Source organism: Phyllostomus discolor, chromosome 14 (assembly GCF_004126475.2).
Source record: "Phyllostomus discolor isolate MPI-MPIP mPhyDis1 chromosome 14, mPhyDis1.pri.v3, whole genome shotgun sequence".
Lineage (NCBI taxonomy): Eukaryota > Metazoa > Chordata > Mammalia > Chiroptera > Phyllostomidae > Phyllostomus > Phyllostomus discolor.
Genome location: NC_040916.2, coordinates 15854836 through 15878266, shown reverse-complemented (window position 1 = coordinate 15878266; position 23431 = coordinate 15854836). Strand labels below are relative to the sequence as shown.

At 50.6% G+C, this 23431-nt stretch overlaps 1 protein-coding gene and 1 long non-coding RNA gene across 2 annotated transcripts in view; one reads left to right on the top strand and one right to left on the bottom strand.

Annotated features, from left to right (window-relative positions):
- NMNAT2 (nicotinamide nucleotide adenylyltransferase 2) overlaps positions 1–23431 on the bottom strand; it is a 113216-nt gene that overhangs the window by 57216 nt on the left and 32569 nt on the right. The window lies entirely within an intron of this gene.
- Positions 9723–23144, top strand: LOC118498204. Its single transcript, XR_004900728.1, has 3 exons — positions 9723–10139; positions 20191–20197; positions 23134–23144. It is a non-coding gene; the product is annotated as an uncharacterized LOC118498204 (long non-coding RNA).

Genomic DNA, 23431 nt, shown 5'->3' with positions numbered 1-23431 from the left:
ACGATGAGATCAGGGCAGAGCCTAGGGCAGAGCCCTGGGCAGCCCTTGGCCGAGCCAGCACGGCCCCTGCTGATCTGACCCCCAGGCTAGTGATCCTCCACGTCGGGTCTGGGTGGCCTGTCTCTGGGTGCCCTGCCTACTGTCCTTCCCAGCCCCAACAGCAAGCACCGTGGGAATGACCTTCCGCAGCAGTCCACCCCCCGGTCCCCATCAGGGAGGTCTTACGGGACGTCTGCCCGGTTCACAGTGTCCGCTCTGAGGACCCCCAGCTGGCAGCCACCTTGTAAAATGTGACCCTGCCTCTATTCCACTTACACTTGGCTGGACGGGAAGGGCCGATAGGAATTTCCCCCCTGGTATTAACACTGGGAGAGAAGAGGCAGGGAAACATGGAGACAGGGAGATTCGGTTCTTCTGCGAGGCCACGGTTGGCCATGTTGTGCTGGGAATCCTGAGATGTACAGTCGGCAGAGAGAGTGAACAATGAACCGGATGAGCAGAAACAGGCAAAGACGAGAGGTGAAAATACTCCAAGGGCTCCCCACGGCGTTCCAAATTGGGGTTTCTAGCCTCCCTGAGGCCCGTTTCTGCCCACAGAGCTTTGAAATTACTATAATAAAGTTTCTCTTCTTGCCAAAGTGATTTCTCTCCCACCGCCACCATAGATGAAAGCAGCACAAAGAAATATAATATTGTTATATTTCTTTATTCTAACACACACCATCAATTTTAATCATGCTTGCCTGTGCATTAGAGGAGAAACACTACATTAAAAATAAAAATTGCTGTTTGTGTGACTTATTCCCATTTCAGAAATGTTCACCATGAAAAGCACACATTTCAGCATCGAGGAAATAGAACACTTCCATTTCAAACTCTCTGTTCCTGACTCTTAATTAGCTCAAATGGTCCACTTACACCCAATTAAAGTGGGTGTGTCTCCGAGTCATTAAGGAGTAGCTGGGATCTCTCTGTGACCGCCGCTGGGGCAGGGACCTCCTTGGGTCAGCCTTTGGCTGGTCAGCAATGGCGTCTGATGGTTTCCTGCTGACCTGCCGTGGGGATCATAACCACAGGGTTCATCCTGGGTCACGATCGCAGGAGGGTCTCCCTTCGAAGAGCGTTCTCCAAGCTCTCCACCTTTACACCGTCCACATTAAGCTGTCCACCTTCTTGAAGGAGGCTGCCCATCCATGGACTCTTTGCCCAGTGTGTTCACCCTGCCTTCAGCCTCCTTGTGTAGCCCCCACAGTAAGGCCCAGGTGGCCACGGGGGGTGGCTTGGCCGCAGCACGCCTGAGTGCTCTGTGGGGCCTTGGAACCATCCAACGTGGGAGTGGGGTGGAAGTGATCTAGTCCACGCTCTTCTCCACACCATGTGGAACTGGTTGGAGAGCCTGAGTGAGTTGCACAGGGCCACTCAGGCAGAGTGGCCTCAGCCCCGACTGGACCCAGGTTTATGATCTCCAGTGCTGTGCTCTTCTCGCTCTGTCACCACTCCTCTCCCCACCATAGCAGGGAGGCTGGGCGTCTGGCAGGGGGACAAAGGGAGCCATCATGAGATGCAGCCTGACTGGTGACTGAGAGCGAGGAGCTGGAGCCCGAGTGCCCAGGTTCGAGTCCCGGCTCCACCACTTCCCAGCTGCAGGGACTCCAGCCAGCTACCTACCAGCATCATGCCTCGGTCGCCTTAACTGTGAAATGGAGATGAAAACAGTCTCTCTGGCCTCGGGTTGTTATAGCATCACTGAGTAAAGCATCTTGAGCAGTGCCTGGCATGGGACACTCGATGTGTGTTTGTTAAGTAAGATGAAGCAGCCTCCACAGACCCAGGGTTTGGTGAGGACTCTGAGGGCGGAGCCATCCTGGGACATCTGGTGGACAGAGCGCCCAACACCAGGCTGGGCCCCACAAAACCTGAGTTACAAAGGCAGCCAGGCGGAGACAGAGGAAAGGGGGCTGGGACGGACGCTGCGGGTGGGGCTTCTGCCCACACGTTGTCTTCCCCACGCATGCTCCCTCCTGCCAAACCTCCCCGTTCTCTCTGAGCCTTGGCTGGTGGTGCCCTGGAGAACACAGCTGGTGCCAGGGGGCCTCGTGCTGATTGGCCAATTACCTCCTCTTCCCAAGCAGGGCCCAGGGGGGTTCAGAAGCTCCCCCTGGAGGAGGAGGAGGCTGCAAGCACTGCCGGAAGTCTGAGCCCACCCGCTGCAAGGTCTGCACAGGCGGAGCAGCGGGGTCACTAAAGGAACTGCTAGCTGAACACAGCCTTTCTCATTAACCTAAAAACAGGTGGGGGTTTTTCTCATTCTTTTTTTTTTTAATTCTGCGTCTTTAAGGATTAATTTGAACAGGAAATTGAGGTGAATTCAGTTCCATTTGGCAGTTCCTCCCCCTTCAATGTCCTCACAGAAACTAGAGTGAAATACGCAGAGAAAGGTTTTCATGCCCTGGCCGGAATGGCTCAGTTGGATGGGCATCTTCCCACAAAGTCAAAGGTCGTGGGTTCGATTCCCGGTCAGGGTTCATGCCTAGGTTCAAGGTTCGGCCCTGGCCAGGAAACAAACGAAAAGCAACCAATCACTGTTTTCCCCTCACATCCGTGTTTCTCTCCCTCTTTTTTCCCCTGACTCCCCCACTCTCTGAAATCAATGGGCATGTCCTTGGGTGAAGATAAAAACAATAAAGAAAAGAAATGTTTGCATCCCCTTTGGGTCCCAAAGCTCCCAGTCCCTGTCCAAATGACCCTAACAGCTCATCAGGTCTTCACTCCACCTCTCAGAAATGTGGAAGAACCTCCTCAGTTTCCTTCCTTTGTCTAGGCTCACTCTCTCTCTGTCTCTCTCTTTCTCCCCCACCACCTTCCCTCCCTACTCCCTTTTGCCCCCTTCCCTCCCTCCCCCTCAGTTCCCCAGGTTTACTCCAGGCCCAGGCTTGATTTTCAGGCAGAGAGGCAGCCTGAGACTCAGCTGGGGTCCCCTCCACTCCCATCCCACTCACAGCCACTCCAGAGCAAGGACAGAGGCCCAAGAAATCGCGGGGTGCACGGAGCACTCACCCTGGGCGGTAGGCACACAGACATCAATCATCACTGGTATTATGAAACATGCATGGAAACCAGAGGGGGGCTGCGTGGGGGCTGCCAAATCCTGCTCTCCGCTCTCAGCTGGGGGCTGAAAGAGAAGGAGGGCTGGTGGGGGAGCTCGGAGGGGAAGAGAATGGAGCCTGGAGGGAGGAGCCACTGCTGGGGAGACCAGAGGAAAGGGAAGGAGGTGCGTCACTGAGTGGCAAGGGATGCAGAGGCAGGGGTGTGAGGCAGGGGGTTGGGACCCCCCCAAGGTGGGCCAAGGAGTCCGGGAGCCTGGAATGGAAACCCCTTTTCCCCATAATGAAAAGCCACCAGGCTTTCTGTTTGAACTCTCGTCCTTTCTGGAGGGTGCCCCCTCTCTTTGCTGGGCCCTCCTGCCGCAGCCTCAGGCCCAAGCCCTTCGAGCCCTTCGGAGAGCCAGGCTCCCAGGGCTAGCAGTTCAGGGCCCCCTCCCCCGGAGAGCAGCTGCTGCCCTCCTCCCCCGCTTGCCCAGGCAACCCTCCTGCCAGCAGCACACCCGGCTTTGCCTCCCTTTGGGGACCTCCTCACTGAACCGGCATCCTCCAGAGGTGCTCTGCCAAAGCCTTGCACGTGCCTCCTGCCGGGCCAGGGCGCCCGGCTTCCTGTTCGAGCACTGTTCTCTGCACAGTCAAGGGCCCGTGGGCCTTTTCTAGAATTTGTATGCAGGGCCCAGATGCACAAAGTTAAGGCAGTTTCTTTTCTGTGTTTTCTGATCTCACCCACACGGGATTTTTTTTCCAGACAACTTTATCTTATCTGTCTTTGGGGGGACACACTACCCCAGGATGTACTGCAGAGTTCAGCTGTAAGCGGCAGGATGTGATATTAATCACTAAAAGCACCAAGTGTTGAATAAATTAAACCACTCAGTCATGTGGACCAGAACTGACGGGAGGGGAAACCGAGGGCAGCCGCGATGGAGACGAGGCTTAGAAGGGGGTCTGGGATCTGCATGAGCAGATGGGATGGGGTAGGGGGTTGGGGGGGGCGGGGACTCAGACACTGTCAGCAGGCAGCCCCGCACCAGAGGGGAGGTGGGGGAAGGAGATTCGGAAAATCAAAGAGACCCTTACCTGCCTTTGAGCTTGAATGATAACTGGCTGACTGAGCCCAGGAGAACCAGCCCTCCCCCGATTATTCAGTCCCAGAAGACAAGGCCCCAGCTTCCTTGGAGCTAACCTTTTCTCTGGGGATCCAGTCTCACTGTGGAAACCTCCCAGCCTCCGCCAGGTCTGGGCGCCCGCTCCTCCCACCCTCCCTGCTGGGTTCTGGGCCTTCAAACCCCCCGCCCGGTTCTCTCATCGTTTAGCTGGCGGCAGTGACGGCCATGGGCCTTTCGGAACCACAGATTCACCGACCGCAGCCCCGAGGTACCGGTGAAGGGAAGTCGTCACGCGGCCTTACGGCCAGGCCAGGCTGTGATGTCCGTGTCACCGGGCACGCTGGCACGCAGACGGGAGGCACCCGGCTCCCGCTGGACACCCATAGAGAAGGACTCCACCCAGCGGTACAAATTCCTTTCCTTTCGGGAGGAAGAACAAAACCCAGGAGGAGGCCAGTGCCCAGAGAACCCTCGGGGGCGGGGGGATACTTGAAGCCAAGAGAAGTGGTGGGCAGCTGAGTGAGCACGGGAACACCCCACTGGGTCTTTGGACAGCTGAGGGGCGTTTGGGGGGCTTTGGGGTGCCCCGGGGCCCACTTCCTGTCTGCTCTGATCAGCGGGTCAGGAAGAGGTCACAGGGCACCGTCCTACCGAGAGAATGAAGGAACTGCAGCACAGTTTGGAATCGGGTTGTCACACGAAATGTGGTCGCGCCGGGTCTCCCGACTCCTCCACACAGGGATAAATGGCAGTGGCCAGCTAGAACCCCCCAGGCCGTTTACAGAAGCCCTGCTACTCAACGGACTCAGCCACCCCATCACCCTCATTTCGCTGGGCTTCTGTGAAAAGTCACCAAACAACCACAAGGCAAAGGGCTCCCAAGACGGCAGGCTCCCTCCCCATATCAGATCCCATCCCCGGGGATAATGGCAGACGCCCAGACTGGAAACGCCTGGTAGAAACTACACGGTCTGTCCTACTCTGCGTCTCTCCACTTAACACACCCTCGTGTCCCGGGTGAAAATGGGGAAGGGATTAAGAAGTACAAATTGGCAGTTACAAAATCGTCACGGGGACGTAAAGTACAGCAAAGAGAAGATAGGCAGTAATGTGTGATAACTACACAGGACGGTGCCAGAGGGGCACTGGAGTTATCGGGGGACCACTTCATAAGGCTCATACATGTCTGACCACTATACTGTCCAGCTGAAATTAATAAGGTATTGAATTTCAACTGTAATGGAACAAATGAAAATTTTTAGTTTAATTTAAAAAATTCAAAGATGATATAACATCCTCAGAGAGATACAAGATCTTACATCCATAAAACAAGAAGAAAATGCTTTAACAAAGGAATAATTATTCATTCATTCATTCATTCATTCATTAGAAATTTACCGTGCTTTTTTGTACAGGGCACTATTCTGGGTACTATAAAGAGAGAGATAGCGTGAGGACACTCCTGTCCTCATGACGAGCTCATTCTGGTGGACAGAGACAGACAAACAAACAAAATATTTCACAGTGAGAGAGAGAATGAAACAATGGAGGGAGGAAATGAAGGGGGAACATACAAGTCAATGTTTTTTAAACTTTCAAATCCTCACATCACGATTTCATAGATTATTTAGTGTCATTGTATTATAAGTTTTACAAAAACCTGAAGTATCAAGAAACTAAGTAACTTGCTGCAAAATAAGGCCTTGGATCTAGGCTTTCGTACTACCAGTAATCTTAAGCACCTCTCTCTTCTCTGCAGGAAAAAAACGACCCATCATATGTTTGAGAAGCATCTATAATTGAGAACTGCCTTCAGTTTGTGGGCTATTATCATTATTCCTCCAAGAGTAATGGGCCAAGGATTCAGCTGAAGCTTCCCTCTGCTGGCAGCGCTCATTTCCTGCTCCATCTTTAAATTCTTAATCACTCAGCTACCTGGAGCCATCGATGCGCTCTCTCCATTTGCGCGATCACTGCCGTTTTCCAAACGTCTAAATGCCTCGCGGATGACGCTAGATGCCCCGCACCAGCCTTCTTTATAGAGTGCGGTTGTGCTGCGCTCAGAGGTTTCGTGCCCGAGTAATGGGGCGCCCAACCTGGAGGGCCTTTTCTTTATTTGCTAGTGTCATCCAAGGAATAAACAGGCGGTTTTCTTATTATTAATATCAAATAATATAGGTCCCCTCACTGAAGAAAATCTATTGCATGAACTATAAGAATGGGAATATTATAAGACGTAAGAGGGAGCATGGATCCGATACATCATAACCCTGGACCAGGCACGCTAGCTGAGCTCCTTAGACGAACAAGAGTGCGTCGGAAAACAGAAAGATACTCGATTGTGTTTGACAGCTAGGGGGGCCTCAGAGGTCATTTATTCGAAACACTCTCACTAGACACGTGAAAAATTGAGGTTCCTTATGTGTGTGGTTGTGTGTATGAGAGGGGGGGCAAGGAGGGAGCGAGAAAAGAGCGATGGAGAGAGAAATGACAATATGGAAATAACATTGGAATCTTGGGTTTGTGTCCTGGTTTTCACTTATCGGAGGTACAATTCCAGTCAAGGGCTTAAATGGAAATAGGAGGATCTGTCTTGATTACTACCTGACTGTATGAGAATTAAATGAAACAAGATTGCAGAAGCTGTTTAGTCACCACTGTATGAATGCTTGTTACAGCTACTGTCCAGTTGGCACACGGAGAAGCTACAGCTAGAACTCGGGTCCCTGCGTGCGTTTTGTAAGCCTGAGAGGGTGCCTCTGGACTGCTCAGCTGACCTCAGGGGGCTGCCCGTCATTTCCTAGTGACTTAGGAAGTAGCACCTGGCTTGGGAGGGCTGCGGAGGAGGGCGGTACTTGAACCCTAAAGCAGAGTGCAGGCTCAGGAACGAGCAAGAAGCCCCAGGTCTGGGGTTTGCACAGGCAACATTTTGAAGCCCCCTTCGCCCACTGGGGTGGATGGGTGGGGGGGGGGTGCAGGCAGGACTGGGAAGAGGGAAGGAACTGTTTGAGGGGATCAGAACCAAGCACCTCTGTTTCACTGTTGGCTGAGCTCACAGGGTCCTCCTGCCAGTTGCCCCCTCTCCCCCAGTCTCTGGGGGGAGGGGGATCCCTGGGGACAAGCATTCCATTAAGGGCAAGCATAGCAGCTCCGGATCCTGAGGTCCGTTTTAAATCCCAGAGCACTGCTTCAGTCCCTCTCAGCGTTTTCAGAAGGAGCTTGAAGTTAACAGCTCTGGCATGAGAGGAAGTCCACTCAGCCTGGAGGAATCCTGGATTCAAACCCTGGGGCCACCATTCACAAGCTGAAGTTTCCTGGGAAGAGATTTTATCTTCTCTGAGTTCTAATTTCCTCCTACTCAAAGCTGGGGTAATAACAATACTTCTATATAGGCTATTACGAGACAAATAATAACAATGGTTAATATTAACTGAACACTTACTGTGTGCTGGGCACTGTTCTAACCACTTGGCACGGAGAGTATCAGTCATCACACAGCGCTTTTTTGATACCCCCCCCCCACCCCTGGCAACTGGGGAAGTACCCTGTGCACGGGTGAACTGAAGCTCCTTGCGAGGGAGCACCTTTACCTCTGCCTCCTCGGTGGCCCTAAGGACCACCGTGGAGGGGATGTGCCTTCTGGGGGCGGGAGAGTTGGATGTATTCATTACTGCCTAGAACACAAAGGCGCATCCTGAGAGCTGGGACCATGACTAGTACTAAGGATACTTTGCTTGGCCATCACCAAAGCCAGTGGGGCTGGTTAGAAGGGTTATAGTGAGCAGAAAGCCTGGCCCCAGCACCTGCCTCAGGGTCCACTGTCAACTAGCCGTCCAAGGGGCCTCAGGCTAGGGTCTCTGACCTTGACTGCCTTCCTGGGTGCTGCCTTCCTGCGGAGGGTGGGGGAATGGCAAAGTGCAGAAGAGCCAGCAACCTGCTAGCAACCCCAGCCTCTCACACCGGCTCTCGCAGAAGGCGCATCCTCAAGTGCACACAGCTGGTTGGTGCCCTGGAGGTGAGTGGCTGCACCAATGGCCTTTTGGATCGCGGCACTGTTTCCTCTGGTTGGCTACTGCTCATGCACAGGCAGACTGCGAAGTTTTTCTCCATCCCTGCCTGGCTTAATGTTGATCATACCCGCATGGATGCTGGGAGGTATTTGTCCTCTCAGGCCTGGTAAGCTGGGCTGAGGAAGCACAACCCAAGAATAAACTGCCAGGTGGTTGGTGTAATTACAGCATCCAGTCAGCGCCCTAATGACGGGGCAGCGAGAGAGATGATTGTGACCCAGAAGCCCCACCTAGCCACCTGGATTCACACCAAGGGCGGGGGCGGGGGTGATCAGATGCCTGGAATAGGCCGTGGGTCACAGAGACTCCACGTGTGCTGTTTCGTTAGATCCTGATGACACGCTGTGAGCTGAGGCAAGACTTGGCCTCGTTTTAAGGACAAGGAAACTGAGGTTCTGACAGGCTACGTGACTTCCCCAAGGTCAAGCAGTCACTGGACAGTCGAGCTAGAAGTTGAACCCAGTTCTGCCCATTCCATGTTTCAAGTGTAACTCAAGGTTTCCTTCATGTCTGCCCCTTGCCCTCCCTCCTGTCTCAGTGGATGTCACCACAGGGCCACTGAGGCTGGCCAACCCCGTCTCTTCTCTCTCTTTTAATCCCCGCATCCCAACATTCACTAAGCCCTGCCCATTCTTCTTTCCAGATCTCTCACTGTTGTCGCCTCTTCTCCTTCCCCACTGCTGCTACTCTGTTCAGGCTTCATTCATTCGGTCATCCACTCCTTCAACAAATGCCTGTTGAACAGCCACTATGTTCTCATCACGCAGGTCTCAGAGAAGCTGTCATCTGCTCAGAGCGACCTTTCTGGGCCACCTTGCTTCTCCATGCCAGTCTTCAGAATGACCGCCTCTGCAGAAGATCAGGAGTCCAGCCCTTGGAAACCACTGCAGCTGCTCCTCACGTCATGCTGAGGGGAGCCCACAACACAGGCCAGGGGCTTGCAGGAGCAAGGCCGGCAGTGAGAGCATCACCCATGCCTGCCCTGCTGGGAGGGCTCCTGACCACAGGGCCTGGCTCCCCTGCTCCGTGGTCTGCACTGTCCCAGGCACTGGTGTCTGGTGTTCAGAAACAGCCCAGGTGAAACCAGACACATGGATTATGTTTGCCCAAAGGACAGCGATCTGCTGGTTTGGGACCCATCAACTGACTAACACCATTCCTAGTGGTAGAAAGGAAAGCAAGCTTGGAAAGGTTTGCTGCCATGTGTGGTGTCTCTGCTGCTTTCAGGCAGCCTGGAGGGAGGCTGGGGGGAGCTGTCCACACTCACGGCCAAGCCTCCAGCTTTTCACCTGCTCATAAAGGGACCGCTCACCCTTATTAGTGATATAGACCGGGCGGGGCAGGATGGTGCCCAGGCAGCCCAGGTGCTGAAGGCAAGGGAAGGGGAAGAGAGGAAAACACTGAAAGCATTCTCTTTCCAGCTCCCAGAAGAGACTTTTCAATGCCTTCTTCTCCGGCATATTTGAAGTCTGTGTTGTATAGTCTGTTTAACTTACTGGGCCAGCCTCTGGGACAAGCGAGAGTTGTGTCGTTGCACGTTTGTGTCTAGTGCCGAGTGTGCTCTTGGCACTCACAGCAACATTAAATAACATGGCTAAACTCCACGGCAGGCGGCGGCGGGTGGCACGGGCCCAGAATGGAAAAGCCAGAGGAGGGATGTCTTATCTGCGTGGCGTGGAGAGGACACGAGGCTTCCAAAGCTGAGAACGTAAATGCTGAGAACAGAAGGGAACATCAAACACTGATTTCCTGTTGGGAATGTATCCTGGCCTCGCAGGCCGGGAGCCTAGAACGGAGAGCTGGGAGGCTCAGCCCTCTAGGGAAGGAGGCACAGGAACCATCCCGGTGCTGACTTCGCTGTCCAATCCTGGAGGTCCCCTCGCTGGGACTGGCAGAGGCTCCTGAGCTTGGCTCTTCCCCAAGATTGTCGCGTGACCCTGTTATGCCGGGACACGATCACACACTATGCATTCATTTGATCTACATTGATTAAACCCCTACTCTGTGCCAGGCAATGTGCAAACACTGACAATTAAAGGTATACGAGATGCACACAGTCCCGCATGGCGCTCACCTTTTAAGAGGGATGATTATCAAGGGTGGAAGGTGCTGTGAATAATTAAATTGGATGCCATGATAGTCAGGGTCTTCCTTCTTCCCTCCTCCCTCACGCACCAAACAAGAGCCATGGTGCAGAGTGTCCAGGAGGACGGGGGAGTCCCCATTCCCACTTACCCACTGCGCTCAGGGTCAATCCAGCCAGCTGTGGTCAATTTAGAAGGAAAAATGGAGGTAAAGCCATTCAAAGATATTCTGCAGCTGGAAGGTCTTGCAAATAAAGGGAGCAGGAAAAAAGGGGGGAGAAGACAGAGGAAAGAATGGGAGCCTCCTATAATGACTGCAATTACATAACTCAAAGTACGGGCGTTATCTTTGGTAGGATCTGCTGCCTGGCTTTCCAGGGTCAGTGCTGACGTGTCAAAATTCACCTTCGTGTTTAAGCTCGATCACAACTCAGCTCCTGGAATACGCAAGTGAATGATTTTACATCTAGATAAGACTCCTGGGAATGGAATAGAAGGATTTCTTAATGGACACATTAAACGGAGCTGCTACAAAAAAAAATTATATCCATTTATTGCGTGTCTACCACATGCCACGCATTACATGAGATTTCACTTACTCTTCATAGACAGTCCTTCTGGGTAGGTATTATTGCCTTGTTTCTTTTTCCTTTTTTTTTTTTTTAACAGCTGAGTAAGGTACTTAGACAAGTTAAGCACCTTATCTAACATCACAAAATTATTAAGTGGTATGGCTGAGATTTGAATCATAAGCTAAGTCACTGAGTATACGATGAAATTGGAGGGAAAACTCCAGTTCCAGTTCTAAAATTATATCAGTAAAAATGGTAATGAAATCTTGTTTTGAGGGTTGGAGGGGTGCCAGAGGGGGGGTTCCTTGGGAACCGTGTCCCATCACCGTTACAAGCCAATCTGTCATCAGTCAACACTCCCATTCTCCCCTGTAGAACAAGCATGGTGCATCAGTGCCCCTGGAGCTGGGTCCCAATTCCTGGGAGTCTTGCTCTTTGCTCAGCCACTTATAACTTCATCTATTACTGGCTTCTTGTAAAATGACCTTCATTGTCATGGAAACCTTGTGGAGACAATAATACACCTAAAGAAAGGGCCCGAAGACCAGGTGGGGTTTCCAGACACTCTGATGAGCCCCACGGAGCCCTGGTAGCAGCCTACTCCCTCGCTGAGAGGCCCCGCCTTGTCCTGACAGCCCTTCGTATGGGCCACAGGGCTCAGTTTATTCCATCAAAATGGCCAACATTCAGGGCTCTGGATGGGCAGGAGTAGTTCTAGGAGGCTGAGCAAGTTCACGGATGCCGAGGACACAAACGGCTATTTCTGCAAAGGTCTGAACCCCCCTTCTCTGCACAACTTCAGAAACAGACCAGCTACCTGTTCCTAAGCGCACGCACTCTTCCCTCCTTATATCACCTCCAGCCTCTTGAGAAAAAACGCATTCCCAGGGCAGCTGCTAGACATACAGATAATATCTTCTGCACCGATATACACTGATAATATCCTCTGGCTGATTCTTCTCTTTCAGCTCAGGATCTCCAGTGAAAGAACTGAGCCCCAGAGGGTGGGGAGCTCCCGACTATTGGCAGTGTTGAAGCCAAGGCAGGCTGCAGGTGTGGCATTGGGATTCAGGTTCCAAAGTGTTGGGACCTGAATTGGGAAAGCTACTGGTTCTACAGTTCTGGTGGAGGCTCTAGCGAGCTCCCTGTAAACATATATTTTATGAAATCAGGTACCCTTGGAAAGAGACACTATTAACAATCAACCCACTCTAACAGAACATTAATACATCAGGAGATGAGGTGACAAGGGTGTGATTTGAGTGGACATAATTGCAAATGATAATAGCGTCAAGACAGTGAAAACCCAGTGAAATGTGATGTGTTGCCAACAGGACTACAAGTGGGCCCCAGGTAATACCAAAGGAGCAGGACTTATCAGCATTACTTTCCCAGGGCTGTGCTGGGAAGAGAGTAGCTAGCTCAGGGTCACATGAACATTCCATGAAAACCCAAACGTGTCTGTTGTTGGGCAGGGATAGTTCACCAGGGGTTTCTGCCACAGATAAGAGATCACTCAAGGTCATTCTCTTCCCTTTGCTCTGAAGCTCGGGTTGCTAAGTAAGCTCCTGACTACCAGCTCTTTCTCCCAAATACCCCAACACTGAATAAGATACATGGGAATTCTGGTCGCCAAAATATTCAACAGAATATCCCTCATTATAAAATGCATATATGGACATTTGGGGTTCTATCAGTTTATTGCAAACCTAGTTATCGTGAGTCAGTCTATGAAACATGGACATATAAAACTAACAGTTGGTCCCAGGCACATGGTGACCAACCAAGGTCTTGCACTATGGGAGATGTCACCCGAGTGAAGCCTTCAAGTCCCAGGCAGCCCTGCGCTCACCCGTCTCTGACTGAAGCACTTTTGAGCTCAGAAATCCTGATTCCAGAGCTTTCTGGCTCCTCCTGTGATTCAAGATGCAGCACCAGGGGGCTGCCCAGCCTGGGTGTGCAATCTGACCGGGTGAGTCAGGGGCACAAAGAGAGGTAGGCCCTGGACATCTTTTTCCAAAAACAACCTCCTAAAGAAGATCTCGGGGATATTTTGGAAACTGTCAGCCGGATCTGTTCCATTCATCCTTCCCTTCAAAATCAGAAAAGCTGGGATGTTTTGTGATGCCCTGAGAAAGACTTTGAAGCTGGCAGAAAAATCTCACTCCACTGGAGTCTTCCCGGCCGTCACTCTCTAGGGACAGCGCAGTGGACGAGGGGAAAAACACCTGATGAGAGGATGCTTCTAGGCGTCTATCCTCAGCCCACGTCACCACGTGGGAAACCATCCGAATGCCTGGGAACCAAGTCCTCATGGATCCATCCGATCTGGGACACGAAGGTGGAGAAACACCACAGGCCTTCAAAGCAGCAGGTGGCTCCTTCCCGAACCGCCAGGTCTCTGGTCTCAGAAAGGAGGTGGTGTTAGCATTGCCATGGGAACCTCCGCTTTGACTCACTGGTATCCAGACCTCCAGCTGGGAATATCCTGTTCCTGTCCCAGTTGCAGCTCTGACCTACTTCCGCTTGCTTGATGAGAGAGACGCCCCGGTGAGGTAGCCGCCTGGGAGCCCAGAAGCCCCAGCCCCTCCAGCTGGGAGTGGCTGCCCTGCCTCTCCAGCAGGCAGCAAGGCTACCTGCTTCCTGGCTCAGTGTCACCCCAGTGAAAAAGACCGATGATATGAAGCTTTCTCTGATGAATGTTTTTTTTAATAAAGATTTTATTTATTTATTTTTAGAGAGGGAAGGGAGGGAGAAAGAGAGAGAGAGAGAAACATCAATGTGCGGTTGCTGGGGGCTGTGGCCTGCAACCCAGGCATGTGCCCTGACTGGGAATCGAACCTGCAATACTTTGGTTCACAGCCCTCACCCAATCCACTGAGCTACACCAGCCAGGGCTTCTGATGAATGTTTTAAGAGTCAAAACGGATAAAGCTTGAAAGGGAGATAAATCTTGAAAGGGATACACCATCTTTTTTTTTTAAGATTTTTAATTATTTATTTTTAGAGATTGGGGAAGGGAGAGAGGAAGAAAGGGAAAGAAACATCAGTGTGTGGTTGTCTCTTACACGCCCTCAAATAAGGACCCGGCCTGAAACCCAGGCATGGGCCCTGACTAGGAATCGAACCGGCAACCCTTTGGTTTGCGGGCTGGCACTCAGTCCACTGAGCCACACCAGCCAGGGCGGGATACACCACCTTTATATGTGGACCATCCTTTCTTCCCACTGTGTTTGTCAAATTGAGATCAGAAGCCCACAGGCCTTGGTCGAACTTGCCAGAGCCTTATCCTCACCTTTAGATGGACAATTGCCACAGCAATAGCTTAGCTACCCCAAAGGGGTGACAGATGGGTATGGGTATGGACTGGCCTGGCGACAGAGATGAGAGGGAAAGGGAGAGGAAGGGGGAGGGGCTGGTTAAATGAAGACAGTCCGTAGATGTGGACACACACGTCATCACTTTCCCAGGAAGATCTCCGACATGTCCTGCTGCTATAGTTTCATTCTACTTACCTATCACCATCCTTAGCTCTTCCCTTTTCCCCTTCCCTCCTCCATTCAACCCATCACCAAATTCTATGCACTTTACCTCCCAACCATGTCCCAGATTTACCTACTCCTCTCACTCACCGTAGGCACCATCCCCATCCAAGCCACCGCCGCTCTTTGCCTAGACTTCCGTGTTGTTTTCGGGGCCACCCTCCCACTACCGTTTTGCTTCTCACCAACCTGTCGTTCACACAGTAGTGGCAACATGTTAAAATTTGAAACTATACATCAGAACATTATATTTTCCTGCTTAATGAAGGCTTCCTGCAGAACTTAGCGTACAACCCACAACGGTTCTGCTACAAGACCCTGATGATCTAGCTGACCCTCACCCTTTGACTTTGCCCAAATGGCTCACCACCCACCCACCCACCAAGCTGCAGCCACACTGGCCTCCTTTTCCCAATTCACCATGTTCCCTTCCTCCTCACAGTCCCCACGTGCCCTTCCCTACTCTCTCCCTCCTGCTCACCTTCAGATCTCAGTTCAAATGCCATTTCCTCAGAGAGTTCTTCTAAGACCCTTACGATCTGGGGGGTTAGGGCTCTCTGACACACTCTCCCAGAATGCCTTGTATCTCCCCCCAGAGAACTATCACAGTTTGTTATTAGATATCAATGGTTCTCCAAGTGTGGTTCCTAGACCAGCAGCTTCAGCAGCACCTGAAAACTCATTAGGAATGCAAATGATTGGCCCCACTCCAGACCTATGGAATCAGAAACTGAGATTGAGGGGGAGCAGTCTGTGTTTTCACAGACCCTTTAGCGGGTTCTGGTGCACACTAGGTTTGAGAACCAGTGTTGTACTGTAATTCCTGGGGCAAACTGATTGACATCTGTCTTCCCCACTTGAACAAAATCTGAGTTCAGTGCTGGACACAGAGCAGACACTTAATAAAATTTCATTGAGCGAATGAATTAATAAAATTGCATTACATGGGCTGGTCGGGAGAGAGGCTGAGGCCAAGACCAGAAAGGTAGCTCTGGCGTGGGCTCCTGCAGCCGGCTCTGTCCCAGACTTGCATGGCTAACTCTCAACCTAGTCCTAGCCCAGACTCAGCTCACAACGTGTTTCTGGGGCTCCGTAAGCTGTGCTATTGTTCTAACCCACGGAGCCCCTGCGTGGAGACAGCAGATCTGGGTCCTTCTCCCCACCTCGGGCAGTTGAGGAAAGGTTTTTTACAACCAAATAGGTACCATTATTCTCTCCACCCTTTAACGCCTTCTTTTGGAAATCTAAGAGCTCCACTGAGGATGTTTGGACTCATCTTAGTCATCTGAAAGCAGTGCTTCCTGCTTAAAAGCCAGAACGAATGAGGAACTGCTGCCCAAGAGGCTGAGCATCTGTTATGAAGCACATGGGAATCGTGAACTCACAATGGCTGGCATATACTGAGCATGTACTACATGTCTGAAACTACAGATAGATGATAATTCCATGTAGTCCTCAGAACAATGCGGTGAAGTGGGCTTTTATTCCATTTTACAGATTTTTTAAAAGATTTTATTTATTTATTTTTAGAGAGGGAAGGGAGGGAGAAAGAGAGAGAGAAACATCAATGTGCAGTTGCTGGGGGCCATGGCCTGCAACCCAGGCATGTGCCCTGACTGGGAATCGAACCTGTGATGCTTTGGTTCGAAGCCCGCGCTCAATCCACTGAGCTATGCCAGCCAGGGTGATTTTACAGATTTTTTGAAAGCCTTATAGAGATTAGGTATCTTGCACCACCCCTTTAGTAGTGGTGGAGCCAGGACTGGGACCTACTTCTGTCCAAACACTCCTTGTTCTGAACCATTCTGCTATACTGTTCCCCACCCGTCAGAGAGAGCCACAGACTCTTAGAGCTTCGTCTGGTGAACAGCCAGCCCGTTGGATGCATCTGAGTAGCTCGTGGGTTCTGAGGCATTCCAATCAGCCAGAACCTCACCCCCCCCACCCCTGCCCCAGGAGTGTAGTTTAGGGTGTACCTGCTACATTACAGAATACAAAAATGTGGCCTCATCACCATGGGCATTTGCCCTGGATCTCAAATATTTTCTTTAAACTTGTGCTCAAACCTGAATCTCATTAGACCACAGTCCCCATTAATGTCATGCCGGAGACAAGACTAGCTGGGTACACCATAGGCCTGAGCCAGCTGGTTGTGACAGTGTGTGTTCACGGTGTATAAACAACAGAGTTAACTGCGAGGAGGTGAGAACTGTTCACCTCTGGAGGGTGCTAAAATCCCTTCAGGCTGCCTGGGACTGACTGTGGCAGTAGAAGGAGGAACTTTCCAGATATACCTGAACATGAGCCTCTAAGACCAAGCAACTGTCTACCAACAGAATGGGGTCTCCTGGTACCATCCATAGCCAATATTGTATTCAGTTTTGGTGCCTACAGGGGTCTGGGGCTGTGCTGTGAGCTACAGGTAATATAAAAATAAATAAGACACACTTGCTCTCAAAAAGCTTATAATCAATGGGATGAGATGGCTGTGGAGGGGAAGGGGTGCAGAGTGTGCAGGATATTGGGGAGGAGTAGAAAAAGTGCACAGAAATAATCTGGGGTGGAACCTAGATGCTGTGGCCACGTGTTTGGGGGGGTGCTCAGGGAGAGAGAGCTCAAATGCAACAGAAAATGGCAGGGGAGGCCTCACGAAGAACATGCTTTTTGGAGCTGGGCTTTGAAGGGCGGGGAGGAAAGACGGAAGGCTCCAGCAAAGGCGAAAACACGTTCTGTAAAATCTTGAGCTGCGTGTCCAGCCCGAGAGCAGGGCACCGGAGAGCCAGCCAGCCCAGAAGGGCAGCTACCAGAGACAAGCCGGGAGGTCCCACCTCATCACGTTCTCTCTCATTCCTCGGTTATACAATTTTAGCTTTCCCCAAACATGCTGGGTCGAAACTACTTTCCAGAACCTTCCAGCATGCCAAGGATGTGCAGCTTTCCCACTTTTCTGCCCTCTCACACGCCTCTCCTCCTTTCCGGATGGCAGCAAATGGGAAGCGGGCACGTGTTCCCTGCCCGAAAGTAAAAACATCCTTCCTCTCTCCCAGTCCCACTCCCCAGAGAAAACCATCGTCTCAGCGATAAATCTGAGGGGCTTTTCTACCCTTTCAGGACCGTGCCTGCCTCAGAGCGCTGACCACCCCACGCGTGCCGGACAGACAATAATGATTAACACTGTGTACACTGAACTATCAACAGACGAAAATGCGTTAAACCCTCTCATCACTCCGCCCTCGTTTTAGACATGTTTCCCCTCAGGAAGATGTATTTGACCTTGGGATACCAGTTGCGACATGGCCAGTGGAGTGGATTAAAGTCTAAAAGTCAGGGATCCCAACTGGAAGAGGTCAGTGAGTTGACTAGGGGGCCCCCCTCCTACAAAACAAGGCATCCACTTTGGGCTGAGGGGTCACGTGGCCCCGCTGACCTCTGCGTGAGATCTTCTGAGACCGTGCAAACCCCCTTGGCAGCCCGAGACTGGGCGGACAGGGGTGGTTGCAGAAGAGGGGTTGTAACCCCTTGCTCCAACCTTCACAGTGTGGAACAGCGAGACCGTAGGAAGGGGTGGTCCCGAGAGGGGGGCGGGTAACCTGCCATTCAGAGTCTGGCTTTCCCTAAGAGCAAGACTGGCTCTTGCTTAGGAACAGTCTGGCAATGCCAAAGGCCTGTCATTTGTTCTCTCTCTAATGAACGGATGGGCTGTTTAATTTCCTGATGGGCAACCTAGTAATTTTAGTCTCCCGCTCCAAAGCTTTGTTTGGCTCATTCCATGTGCATTAAAACAGTCCTCTTCCTCTGGCTATCATGTGCTGTCTTTCCATTAGCGCTCAGCTCAAAGGCCATTTCCTCTAAGTGGTCTCCCCCGTGAGGGGAGCGTAACCCCTGAGTGAGCGGCCAGACCTAGAGTCCCACTCGGTCAGCGCTGCCGCCGTCCTCCATGGAGGGTGCGCTGTGTGCCGGACGCAGTGCAGTGAGCCGGCAACACGGAGAGGCATGCAGCACAGCCTTGCTTTCAAAGGGCTCACAGTGTGCTGCAAGGGATGGGCTTGCAAACACGTGTCTGCAAATGACATTATTTTACAATGATTGCCCCTCGGTGATTTTCGTCATTGGAGCACACAAAGCAACACTTGCAGAAATACTGAGCACTGAAGTTTCAACTTTTCTAGGTGTCGCCTGGGCAAGCCCTGATGGGAGCCGAGGAAAACGTGCACACTCCTTCCTTTTTCTGCACTAAAGCACCCTTTATTGGAGAAGGGAACCAGCAGAAAAGAAATGACCTAGAAGAGACTTTAAAAGTTATTTTTCTAAGTGGAAAAGGAAAAGGAAAGAATCACAGGAAAGTATTAAAATGAAATTGCAGTTTAATTTTGTGATGTGTAAGTAGAAGCTACGGGGAGAAATCCAGGCAAAGAGGAAGATTTCTCACTCCCTTGTGGCCCTGAATCTGACAAGGGGTCTCATCCAACCCACAGACAGGATCCTCAACCTTCTCTGGATTCCTATTTACTCATATTTATTTAATTCTAATTTTATTTATTCATTTTCAAAGAAGAGAAGGGAGGGGGAAAGAGATGGGGAGAAACATCAATGTGTGGTTGCCTCTCATGTGCCCCGCCACTGAGGACCTGTCCTGCAACCCAGACATGTACCCTGACTGGGAATCGAACCAGTGACCAGACCGGCACTGAATCCACTGAGCCACACCAGCCAGGGCCTATTTGCTCACATTTAAAATGAAGAGGTTGAACCAGCAGGTCTTGAAGGTCCCTTACAGTTCTGACATTCTAGAAATCCCAGTGGGCAGTTTACTCATGTGTTTACTTTTAGCTGGGAAAAAAGGAAAACAATAAGTAAATCAGAAAAAATGGAGGTGTCGATGTTTACTGGGTTGTAGAGGGTGGGGGAGGAGGAAGAAGGACCCTTTTCATTGCTTTTATTTCTCGGTGGTGAGGGCAGAACCATGGAGCTGTGGCAGGGCGCCATGGAAACAGAGAGAAAGCTCGGGAGGGGGGATTCAGAACTGAGGAAGATGGCAAACAGGTCCAGGCAGCATCATTTTTCTAAATTAAAAAATGTGCAACCCGTAGTGTGTGGCAACCAGGCTGTAATGTGATAGAGGAGATGTAAGCATCAAGAATGGGTTTTTAAAATAAGGGACAATGACAGGTGGCCAGCAGCCCGGATGGACGTCCAGGACACTGTGCTATATAAATCCCAGGTATGTGGCTCCCTGGGGGGACCCTGGTCACGATGTGTGTGTAGCAAACAGGAGGCAGGAAGATGGGAAGAGGCAGGAGGCCAACACCACTCTGCAGACCCAGACTACAGAGAAACCACTCTGACTCACGTCTCCACCTGATGTGATGCCTTAGACCAGCCCCCTTCCTTCCCGTCTCCACCAGGAATGTTTTATCCCCTTATTTCTTTTGATCACACACGTCAGATTCTTACTCTCTCGGATGCACCACTAGACACGGGGCCGAACTACAATTGCCAAAACAAACAATCGGTGCCTCCTTAGAAAGAAAGCCAAGAAGTGGCTCCCAATGTGCCAGCGCATCTTTCTGGTCCCCATTTATATTTTCATTCATTCATTCAACATCGAGACTCTATAAGCTTTGTTTTTTAGGCAAGTCACTTATCTGTGCTCAGGTTTTGTTTTGTTTGTTTATTTTTTCTATAGAGAGAACAACACTATCAATCTCACAGGGAAGTTGTTAGAATGAAGTGAGTTATTACCCTATTTTTTGGACCATAAGACATACCTAGGTTTTAGAGAAAAAAATTGAAGCAAAAAATGTGGTAAAATATTTAATAACATAAATAACATAATATTTCACCAAATGTAAATGGAAAGCTACATTTGGACTATAAGACCCCATTTTCCTCCCAAATTTGGGGGAAAAGTGTGCCTTATAGTCTGAAAAATGTGGTATATGTGAAGTGCTTAGCATAGTGCCTGGACATATTAAGCACCATAGGCATCAGGTATTTTTATTATCATTGTTAGTATGCATTCATCTTAGTATGACGCAGCAAGCTAAACATTTTGCTAACTTGGAAATTCCAAGATGAATGGGTCCTTGGCTTTGAAGAGCACATGGTGCTACTCAAAAATAGTAGCCTCATTAGAAGCGTTATCATTACCAGTGTATGGAAAGGAAATGTACTCGACACATGGGAAGGAGGTAGGAGGGACCAGACATTCACAGAAGAGACGTCAGCGGTGAGAGAGGAAGGAGTGTGATGAGGGTACAAGGATCGATGGTGGTGCCACTGATACACTGAGTGTGAGCTGACGGGGACCTTTAAGAGGCAGGTGAATGTCCAGACCTTCTGCTGAGATGAGACACCGATTTGGGAAATCACTGAAAGGTCAATGATAGCAGGAGGGAGCGAGAACCAGCAAGATCTGGGGGAAGATCTTCGTGCAGAAACAAGTGAGACGGTAGGAGGAAAAGCAGGAGTGACACCAAGGACATGTGGGGACAGAAGAGTTTCAATAGGAAGCATATGATCAGTTGTGTCACAAAGACTGAAGTGTCTGCAGGATTTAGCACCAAAAGGCCTCTGGGAGCTGTTCCGGAAAGACAGAGTGGCCACATCCAATCCTCGGTGGGCGTCGTCATGGGTGGAGGTGAGGTGGCGGCAAAGAGGTAAGGGTATGTATCATAAAACCTGGGGGTCCAGCCAAGGACAAAAGGGAGGGAGCAGCTAGCGAGGGGTGCAGTATACAAAGATGGGGTTACATGTTAAGTTGGAAGGGACAGGAGCAGCATGAAGTGCAGAAAATACCACGTTCTGAACACACTGTGTCATTTGTGACTTTCAGCCTCTATGCAAAATTTTGGTAAAATATATAAGACCTAAGATTTGCCATTTTAACTACTTTTCAGTGCACAGTTTTGTGTCATTAAATACATTCACATTGTTGTGCGACCATCGCCACCTCTCCAGAGCTTTTCATCTTCCCCTACGCTGTGCCCATTAAAAATAACCCCCCATTCCTTTCTACCCCCTGCCCTCGGAAACCCCAATCAACGGTCTGTCTATAATTTTGGCTGCTCCAGGCACTTCATAGGAGTGGAACGATACAATATTTGTCCTTTGCTGACTGGCTTATTTCACGTAGCACAATGCCTGCAAGTTTCACCCATGTCACGGTATGTCACCACATCCTCCCCTTTCGAGGCTGATTAATACTCCACTGTCTGTAGAGGCCACATTTATTTTAGCCATTTACCCATCAGTAGACACTTTGGTTACTTCCCCCTTTTGCTACTGTGAGTAAGGCTCCTGCACATCTGCTGTGCAGATACCTGAGTCCCTGCTCTCGGGGGCTTTGGGTCTACACCCAGAACTGTGACTGTTGGGTCGTGTGACAATTCTACGTGTACTTTTGAGGAGCCTCCATACCGTTTCCACAGTGGCTGCCCCATTTTACATTTTCCAGTGCACAAGGGTTCCAGCTTCTCCACATCCTCGCCCACACTGTTTTCTGCTTGTTTGTTTGTTTTTTTAAATAATAACCATCCTAACAGGTGTGATGACCTCAATGCCCTTTCACATGCTAATAAACCCCAAGTTCCCTACCTCCTCCACCAGCCATGCAAAGCCTGTCATCCCTCAATATCTTCTCAGGTGCCGGCTCCTCTGGGGGGTGTTGGAGAACCACCCCCAACAGAGCTCACCGCTCGGTGTTCCTAAGGTTGGTACTCACACGTCTGACTGGACGGTGCATGTTGCACGGAAAGCAGTGATTGGTTTGCACGTCCTGTCCTCACCGTAGACGTGCACATGCCAGAGGAAGAGACTAATTCCTACTCATCCTCGTATTCCCGCATCCTAGCGTAGTGCCTGGAATCCCACCTCGCTTTTCACTTAATAAACAGACACAAGTGAGGCATAGTTCCTGCCCACGAAGTATTTATAATTTGAAGACTGGCGAAAATACATGAAACCTTCCACAGCAAGAGCCCAACGCAAGATTAGAGGTGCCCCAGAGAGGGGTGTCGGCGACTTTCACACGAGTCATGGTGGGCAGTAGACTGCCAACGGTTTTGGTCACGTGACTGTCTCAGTAAACAGATTCTGAGCCCAACCTGCTGTTCACTATCCGTAATGTATTTACGTTTTATCTTACTATGGTGCTGTGTACCTTAAAGCATATGAAAAATTACAATGAAAAGGGGGTGTGATAAAAATATGAACAAGTGCTAATGTTTTCTTCCTGCCCCCCAGCGAATGGTCTCAGCACACCATTCTGGAGACCAGCGATGTGCCATTTGGTCAACGGCCACGGGGCTCCCCGGTCATTGTCAGGGTGCAGCCATTTGGTTACTAGTCCGTCACACAGGAAGCACAAAAATGGAGAGGAAGCACCTCTGGAAATGTTTCCAAGGATGTGACCAGGTAAATGCATGTCCGCCAGATACAATGAGTTAAAAACATGGCCTTCTATTTTCTACCTCTTTGTTTCTTATTCCATTTGTCTAATTTACTTCTGTATTAATTACATAAATTTAGTAATTCATTCTAACTGCATTTTTTAGAAGTATCCACCCACGGAGGTTTGGAAACTGAAAACAAAACAAAATAAAAACCTGGTCTTTCCCCACAGAGCGCTTGGGTGGTGCTAGAATGGATGGTAAGGCAAGTCTCAGAGCCCTGAGCTGCCTTGGGGACTGTCCCTGCAGACTGGCAAGGTCCTCTGGGTTTGGAATTGGGGGAGTGTTGTGGCTGCAGTGGACTGAGGCAGGTCTTTGGTGGCAGCACAAACACAGGGGGTGTTTTGTTCTGATGGCTCCCTGCGGCCCACTGATCTAACATCTTCTGAGCTCCTTCAGTGTGCCACACAATAACCGCACGGATCTGCACTGGACTGGGGTGGTCGGGGTCGTGGTGGGGCGGGGGGTGAAGGTAGAATTCCCTGCAGGAAGTGTGAAGGCAC